The 9,116-nt window shown below is 49.7% G+C and overlaps 1 pseudogene; it reads left to right on the top strand.

Moving 5' to 3' along the window:
- The first annotated feature begins 140 nt into the window (after window positions 1–140).
- Window positions 141–933, top strand: LOC116080015 (annotated as a pseudogene).
- The last annotated feature ends 8,183 nt before the right edge of the window (window positions 934–9,116 follow it).

Genomic DNA, 9,116 nt, shown 5'->3' on the forward strand with positions numbered 1-9,116 from the left:
GTGTGGGTCCATGCACACCTGGACAGGGGCAGTGCACATACTTGGGCAGAGCTCATTCACACCTGGGGACAGATGAGCACTCAGGTCCTAAGCTAGGGCTCTGATTATCCAGTTAAGACAAGACTACAGAGCAGAGGAAGATGGTGGCCACCTTAGCTATTCCTGGAGCGGGATCTGCGCCGGCCTTTGGGATGGAGGCTCTCACCCCAGACTGGGAAAACCGAGAAGTCTCCACAGGGACCACGATCATGGCTGTGCAATTTAATGGGGGCGTGGTTCTAGGAGCAGACTCCAGAACAACCACTGGGTCCTACATTGCCAATCGAGTGACTGACAAGCTGACCCCTATCCATGATCAATCTTCTGCAGCCACTCAGGCTCAGCAGCTGATACCCAAGCAGTAGCCAACGCTGTCACTTACCAGCTTGGTTTCCACAGTATTGAGCTGAACGAGCCTCCACTAGTCCACACAGCCGCCAGTCTCTTTAAGGAGATGTGTTACCAGTACAGAGAAGATCTGATGGCAGGAATCATCATCACAGGCTGGGACCCTCAAGAAGGAGGGCAGGTGTACTCCGTTCCCAAGGGGGTATGATGGTAAGACAGTCCTTTGCCATCGGAAGCTCCGGGAGCTCATACATCTATGGCTATGTTGATGCTACCTATCGGGAAGGCATGACCAAGGACGAATGTCTGCAGTTCACTGCCAATGCTCTCGCTTTGGCTATGGAATGTGATGGCTCCAGTGGAGAAGTGATCTGCTTGGCAGCCATTCAGGAGTCAGAGGTAGAGCGGCAGGTGCTTCTGGGAGACCAGATCCCCAAGTTCAGCACTGCCACTTTGCCACCTCCCAGAAGCCTAGTATTCTAGGGTATAGTAAAGGATATCCACACTAATGCAAAAGCTAATAAACAGTTTGTTAAAGAGAAAAAAAAAAGACAAGACTACACATGTTCTTATGAGAATATCCATTGTACTGAGGGTTCAAATTTTCCAAGTGCCAGAAATCTAAATATATATGTAAAATCCCCCATTTTTAAGACTATTTTTTTTTTATTTTATATGTATTGGTGCTTTTGCCTGTATGTAATTGTACCACATGCTTGCCTTTAGAGTAATGGTTCTCAACTTTCCTAACACTGCTACCTTTTTTTTTTTTTTTTTTTTTTTTTTTTTTTTTTTTTTTTTTTTTTTTTTGGTTTTTCGAGACAGGGTTTCTCTGTGTAGTCTTGGCTGTCCTGGAACTCACTCTGTAGACCAGGCTGGCCTCGAACTCAGAAATCTGCCTGCCTCTGCCTCCAAAGTGCTGGGATTAAAGGTGTGAGCCACCGCTCCCGGCTTGTTGCTACTTTCTAACTGTAATTTTGCTACTGTTACGATTTGTAAATACTTTTGGAGATAGAGATTTGCCAAAGGGATTGTGACCCCCAGGTTGAGAAGTACTGCCTTCTAGGCTGGAAGAGGCATTAGATGCCCTGGAACTGGAGTTAAGAGTAGCCGTGAGCCACTGTGTGGGTGCTAGAAACAAAACCCAGGACCTTGCAAGAACAATACGTTCTCGTAACCTCTGAGTCATCTCTCTAGTCCCAAATCTTTAAAATGGTAGGCCACCTACACACACACTGAATCTCTAATGTCTATGTGCATTGCTGTACAGGATGCACAGTGGCTGATGAATGACAGTCAGCTGTACCCTCCCGGGATATGCATCCTCACAGGTCTGCAGCAGGTTGTAAGGCACTAAGAGCCCAGTCTCGCCTCTTAGGACTGCACCCACTTCCTGCCTTCTCTCTCATCAGGAGTAAGGGAAGAGAAACAGTGCCAGGACTTGGATGCACCAAGCAGGTCAACCTGTCCCTAACCGTGGGAAGAACCCAGAAGTGAGTGGGTTGCAGAACACTGCAGTCCTGTGCAGGTTCACACTGCAGTCCTGTGCAGGTTCACACTGCAGTCCTGTGCAGGTTCACACTGCAGTCCTGTGCAGGTTCACACTGCAGTCCTGTGCAGGTGTGTGCTCAGCACACTGTTTGCCACAGAAGGGAGAATGCACACATGGACCTCGACGGGCATGGTGACCAAAGCACCTCAAGGTCACGCTGAGTCTAACAAACAGAAGCCATTCCCACACTGCAGTCCTGGACCCGGGGCTTGCTCATACAACACACTGAGTCACAGGCCTGCCTCTTCACTCGCTTTCCTTTGCACACTGACTGCCCTGCGGTACCCAGAAACAAAGCTCCCAAGTCTTTGGGCATCCAGAGTTAAAGAACACGGGCTTTCATGCAGAGTGCTGGCCTAGCTGCGTGACACCTGCAGCCTCTGGGAAACTGCCAGAGATCTCGAGTTTCCCATCCTGCCTAGGAGAAGCACCTCTGCAAGGCCCCATTCGTGGATTTAAAATGTTTTTCATTATATTTGTTTGGTAGTATGTGTGGGCATGTACTTGCTGCAATGTGCTTGTGACTGCTGGAGCCGCTCAGTCCTCTCCTTCAAGTATTTGGGCACTGGGAAGGAACTGAGGTGCAGGAAGCCCATGACGCTCTCAACCACTGAGCCATCCGGCTAGCCCCCAATCTGTGGCTTGACAAGCTTCTCCAGAGGAGAACCACCAAGTCCCGCGAAGGTAAACAAGGAGAGCTTTCTTTCTTTCTTTCTTTCTTTTAAAGATTTATTTATTATTATAAATGAGTACACACAAGAGGGTATCAGATTTCATTATGGGTGGTTGTGAGCCACCATGTGGTTGCTGGGATTTGAACTCGCGACCTTCGGAAGAGCAGTCAGTGCTCTTACCTGCTGAGCCATCTCACCAGCCCCGAGAGCTTTCTTTTAAGAAATGAATGGTCCCTAGAGGCTGGAGAAGCGTGCAGTGATTAACGGGGCTCGCTATGCAAGCATGAGGACCAGAGTTTGGTCTTAGGTACCCAACATAAAGAGCCAGGCACGGCTGTATGTGCCTGTAACCCAGGATTAGAGGGCAGAGATGGGCAGATACTGAGAGCTGGTCAGTCTGACAGAAACACGTAATATTCCAGTTCAGTAAGAGATTTCCTCTCAGTAGAGCGGTAGTGGCACACACCTTTAATCCTGGCACTGGGGAGGCAGAGGCAGGTCGATCTCTGTAAATTCATGGCCAGCTTGGTGTACAGAGTAAGTTCCAGGTTGGCCAAGGCTACACAAAGAAACCCTGTCTCAACGCCACCTCCCAACCCCCCTGAAAGAGAGAGACAGAGACAGAAAGAGACTTCTCAAGAGAGCAGAGTAAGAAGTGATAAAAATCTGGGTGGTGGTGGCTCACACCTTTAATCCCAGCACTTGGGAGGCAGAGGCAGGCGGATTTCTGAGTTTGAGGTCAGCCTGGTCTACAGAGTGAGTTCCAGGACAGCCAGGGCTATGCAGAGAAACCCTGTCTCGAAAAACCAAAAAAAAAAAAAAAAAAAAAAAAAAAAAAAAAAAAAAAAAAGAAGTGATAAAGACATCCATCTTCAACTTCTGGGCTCCTCATAGACCTGCACACTCACATGCAAACACACACACACACACACACACACACACACACACGCACACACACACACAATGCTATACAGGGGTGGGGTGAGGGTGGGGAGACAGATCCCAGAAGCCAGCCACATCTTGGTACTTGGTATCAGATGGAGATGACCCCCGGCCTCCAGTAGCCCTAAGTGCAAAAATCTATCCAGACATATTCCCAGGGGGTGTAGCCTGATACTCCAATGACAGGGACCTACTTCCCACATATCATTAGGGACCAGGGGTCACCCATTGGCCAATATTGCCTTCATCTGGGTAGGCAAATCACTCCACGCCTAGCTTATTAGGAATGAGAGGAGGGAATGAGTGTGCTGCTCTCTTAGGTGCCTGCAGGTGGCTGCCAGACCCAGAATAGAGTAGCAATCCCAGGGTCCCAGCAGGCAGACCAAGCATTGTGCAACACCTCCACAAGCACTTACAGTACTTAGGCCACTAGCAGTGTGGGGGTGGAGATTAAGTCCAGGGACCATGTATCTGCAGTGGTACCCAGCTTAGTGTGGAGCAACTATCGAGCCAGGAAGCTTCCTTGTTGCTGAGGCAGCCAATGCAGAGGAGAGAGCAGGGTCCTCACTCCTGAGTCCCAGCGTCTGTGTGGGAGAGAAGACTCGCTGACTCACGCTATTCTGCACTTCCTCCTCTTTCCAGGAACGTAGGCAGACCAGGCTCCGCTGCAGTCAGAGCACTGTTGGAGGACGGGGTTCTACTTCACCTGGATGCCCATCTTTCCCCAAACACTCCTGCTTCCTGCTCTAAGCCGCCACAAAACCAGATTATTTTGTTCTTCTCAAAAGCAAGGTCCCTGACCTCAAACTGTGAGGACTGATAAGTGGCAGGGACAAGTGAACAGAAACCTCAGTGAAATGATGTGCACCCTGGCAGTCGTGGGATAGGGGAGGGTGGAGTAGGCAGGTCACAAAGGCAGGAGGAATCCGGCTAGGGCAGCAGCTCTCTTGTGACTCCTTTGGGGGTCTCATATCAGATATTTAAATTCAATTCAGAACAGCAGCGAAATTACACTTATTACGCAGCAACAAAACAGTTGTGTGGTTGGGGTCATCATAATAAGAGGAACTGTATTAAAGGGTCGCAGTACTAGGAAGGTTAAGAGCCGCTGTGCTAGAGGGTCAGAAACTGCAGGGACAAGCTTCAGTGGGTGTCACCAATCAAGCACATGCACACACATACAGATCAAATACATAAAATGAAAAGCAAAATTGCATACAAAGGAAATAGATATGCTTGTCTACTTTTGCATAAAGAACTAAATCTGAGCTAAATATTTGATGTTGGAGATAGAGCATCATCAACATTTATTTGATCAATATTTTGATTTGGTAACCATAATTGCTATGAATGCTACTTTATATACATTTGTAGTACAAAATGGCAGAAATACATTTACAGGAATTTCAAAAATTGGAAATTTTGTCCTAATCCCAAGCCACTATTCACTAAGCAGTTTTGTTTTTTGGATTTTGTGTGGGGCAGGAGGGAGTTTCAAGACAGGATTTCTCTGTGTAACCCTGGCTGTCCTGGAATGAGATCTGTAGAGCAGGCTGACCTCAAACTCAGAGATCTGCCTGCCTCTGCCTCCTGAGTGCTGGAATTAAAAGTGTGAGCCACCACCTCATTATGCAGTGATTTATGAAACACAAGCAACTCAATTGGGTTTTGGGTTTGGTTTGCTTTGGTTTGTTTAAGACAGGGTTTCTCTGTGTAGCCCTGGGTGCCCTGGAACTCGCACTGTAGACCAGAGAGCTCTGCCTTCCTTCCCCGACTACACCCAGCATCGTCCTTCTACCACGTGAGCCCTCAGGATCAAACCTAGGTCATTAGTCTTTGCCAGAATCTTCTCTACCCACTAAGCCATCTCACTAGCTCCCAAATAGCATTTTAAAAGTAAATAAGTAAATGAAGCATTCTAGAGAGGTGTGGTTGTTCACACAGTTAATCCCAGCACTTAGAAATCAAAGAGGCTGTCAGATCTCTAAGAGGCCAGCCTGGTCTACAGAGTGAGTTCCAGGACAGCTAGGGCTACACAGAGAAACCCTGTCTCGAAACACCAAAAGAAAAAAGAAAAAAGAAATCATTGTTTCTATAAGAGCAATAACTTTGTATTTACAGTGAAAACAGGCCTTCATAACTCGCGATGTCCTCTAATCTGAGCAGAAGTGACTTTTGTTGACATTGCATAGTGTGTCAGCATATGCAAGGCGATCTTCACATGTCACATGCTCAGAGCCTTGGTGGCAGCGGAGCCCAACAATGGTGGCATGGGCAATGCTGCCCCAACACTTCAAAGTCACTATAAATTTGACTTTGAATTAACTTTTGGGCGTTTAAGGATCAATGCCTTTGATTGTTGTCATAGTTTTCATGCTGTTACGAAATCCCATATGGTTGCAACCCATAAAGCCACCATGGCTTCTGCACTCACCAGAGAGTGCTCACTCCCTTCTGGCATCTTTGACGCCTTGTCTCCTCTGTGCATGCTGAGGTATAGGCTGGTGTGCCAAAAGAAAAAATATGCTCCTGTCCTCTAGCTCCTTCTCAAGCAATCGGTGACTGAAGTAACTGTGTGCAGCCTGAAAGCTGAGACACAGATGTCACAAAGAGGGCGGAGCAGCTGACCTACAAGGGGCTCCTCAAAGTGGCTCTACCTCAGTCCCCCCAGTGGCTGACTGCTCAGAATCACATAGGTCTAGTCCAGCAAGAGCTGATTTTAAAACTCAGGGGACTAATTCAAACTAAACAGACTCAGAGACACCGATGTCTAAACAGCCAGCCAGTCAAGCTCTCCATTTACCTCTTCAGCAACTATTCATGTCGGCTGTCCAGTGCCAAAATGCACAGCCATGGACAAGGATTTCATAAGCACCACGTGCTATCACTTCACAAACTGTGAGTATCTGCCTGAAGGAAATAACATTCAAATGAGGAGGGGGAGGAAATGGCATGGGAAGTGATGCAATAAGCTTGGCGTCATACAAGCTGGCGTTCAAAAGCTGCTTACCAAGTATTAAAGGCTGTCATTGCCTGTAAAGTATAGGTGTAACAACACCTTACCAGACTATTAGGCAGTTCACATAAACTGCCTAGGTGTACCTTTGTATTTACTAGGGAGGGCTATGCCATATGCTGACCCAGAAAAGCTCTGAGATCCAAGAGAACCGGGTACACAGGCTAGTTCTGTAAGTTACAGAGAAAATGACCTTGGAAAAGCAGTTTCATTCCCCCCACTCCTCAGGCTTCAATTGTTTTGATTGTAAAATGGGGAATAAAAAGACCTCAGTATTCGAAGTCTTATCAAAGTTGTATGATATTAGAATCTGATAAATGGCATGATTACTTCTTAATGTAAATAAAATAAAAATTTTAAAAAGCACTTAGCTGGGCATGCTAGTACCTGTCTATAAGCCCTCTACTAGGAAGGTTCAGGCATGATGATAGCTATGAGTTGGGGTACATAGTGAGAGAGCATCAAAGTTATTCTTTGAAGTTGTCCATAACAGCATAGCATTAAAAATTAAAATCAAGACTAGTACAAGCTTTTCTATTTGTGGCTGTCCTGGAACTCATTATATAGGCTAGGCTAACCTTTAACAGAGATCTTCCTGCCTCTGCCTCCCGAGTGCTAGGATTAAAGGTGTTGGCACACCTGCCTACTACAAACTTTTAAAATGAAGTTAAACATCAGGCCATCGAACATACAGAAAAGACCACGTTGTATAGCATTACCAAAAATACTTTTCTGAGACAAGCCTCTTATCTCAGACTGGTTTCACACCCTTTTCTGAGAGTTTCTAAAATATTGCCATTCGAGTTCAGCCAAGCAGAAACTCAAACTGTTCCAATACTGCTACGTCATGGTCCACGGTTCACTGTGGCACTGCCTGAGATGTCTTTCCTCTTTAACTAGGGGAACCTGGATAAGCGCAGAGCAGTAAAAACTTACAGCCATGTACTGTGAAATAAAAGCTACAGAAGTGACACAAATCTTTCAGTTCTGCATCGTGTCTTTTATTCTGCCCCATGGACACAGTCAATTAGCTTTACAGGGCTTATAAGTCACGGAGAAATAACCTTGGGTTTGGGCAAAACAGAATTGATCTTTCCATTTTGACCTTCTTACAGATTCGACTGGCTTAGAACAAAGGGCAGCCCCTCTTCCACAACATTGCTTTTTCTCCCCATTCAGGAAGCCACGCAGCTGCTGACTAAGCCAGGCTGCGGCTCTCAGAAGCCCTGGGAAGGAGGAACAGGTATTTCTATATTGGTCTAGTTGGACTCTGGTTCGATTTCAAATCGCAACAGAAACTTTTACCAAAAAACGAAGTTCTTTTAAACAATGGGAGAGCGTCTAGGGACAAAAGTCGGGGCTGCTCTCCCGAACATAAATTGTTAGCGGATAAAGCACTGTTGCCTGGTCGGGTCCACCTGCCGGGAACCAGGCACCAGCCTGGACTTTACAAACCGGGTTGGGCTGGACACAGTCCGTGGCCCTACGTGGCGTCTGGGCACCGAGAAGGGGACGGCCAGACTCCGAGGCCCAGCCGGACCTCACTGGGGTCGACACCGCACCGAGACGCGCGAGGGCCCAAGTGACACACAAAAGGTGGCGTTCCCATCCCCTCGTGGGAAACCTCAGACCCCGAACACGGGAGTCTCGGCTAATCAGCGGCTCTGCTTGCCGAGCTCAGGGACAGAGGCGCCGTGTGAGGTGACGCGGACCAGGGGCGAGGGGAGCCGCACTTCCGGGAGCTCCCGAGCACTCAGGTCCCGCGTGGTCCACACTGACACACCGCAGACACGCTCGGCCCCACCCGGCGGCGGGACCAGGCAGGCGCCATATTGCATGAACGCGTAAACTCAAAGCGAGCCGGGCTATCGCGAGACCGCGAAGGCCTCTGGGAAGGACGGGGGGGAGGGGGGGAGGGAAGGAAGCTGGGACAGGCAGGAGGCGGGCCGAGACCACGAGTGGAGCCCCAGGAAGTGGAGGGCGGGGAAATGTGAGATTGACGCGCGTGCCAGCCAATGGGAAGAGACTCCGGGAGGGCCCGCGGCCAATAAGCAGGGGCTGCCCGACACAGGGGGCGGGCTCCGGGGCCGAGGGTAGCTTGAGCGAGGCGGCGGCGTTGTTCAGTCAGAGCGAGAACATTCCAGAGGTGAGTCCGCGGGGGGCGGTGGCCCGTGCCCCTGCCCAGCGCTGCCGCCCCTCCACCCCGCGGGCCGCCGGCGGGGGCAGGCGCCGCCCGCGGCTCACAGCCGTGTCCCCTCCAGGTCGCCAGGCTCGGCGCTGCTGGTGTGGACGCGGACGTCGCTGGGACCGTCCCTCCCGCTGCTCGGCGGCGGCACCTGCCCAGCCGCCCCTCCGCTCGCCGCCGGCCCCGCCGCTCCGGACCCGGTCTCCAGCGCCTCTTCCTCCCAGTCCCGGGCGAGCCGCGTTGGGTTTATGTCTTTATTTGACGAAAACGGTGAGTCGCGGGCGGCGGGCCATGGCGGCGGCAAGATGGCGGCGCGGCCGCGTGACCCGCCGCGCGTGTGGCGCAGTTTGGGGGGGGGGG

The sequence above is a fragment of the Mastomys coucha genome, unplaced genomic scaffold (genome assembly GCF_008632895.1).
Source record: "Mastomys coucha isolate ucsf_1 unplaced genomic scaffold, UCSF_Mcou_1 pScaffold6, whole genome shotgun sequence".
Lineage (NCBI taxonomy): Eukaryota > Metazoa > Chordata > Mammalia > Rodentia > Muridae > Mastomys > Mastomys coucha.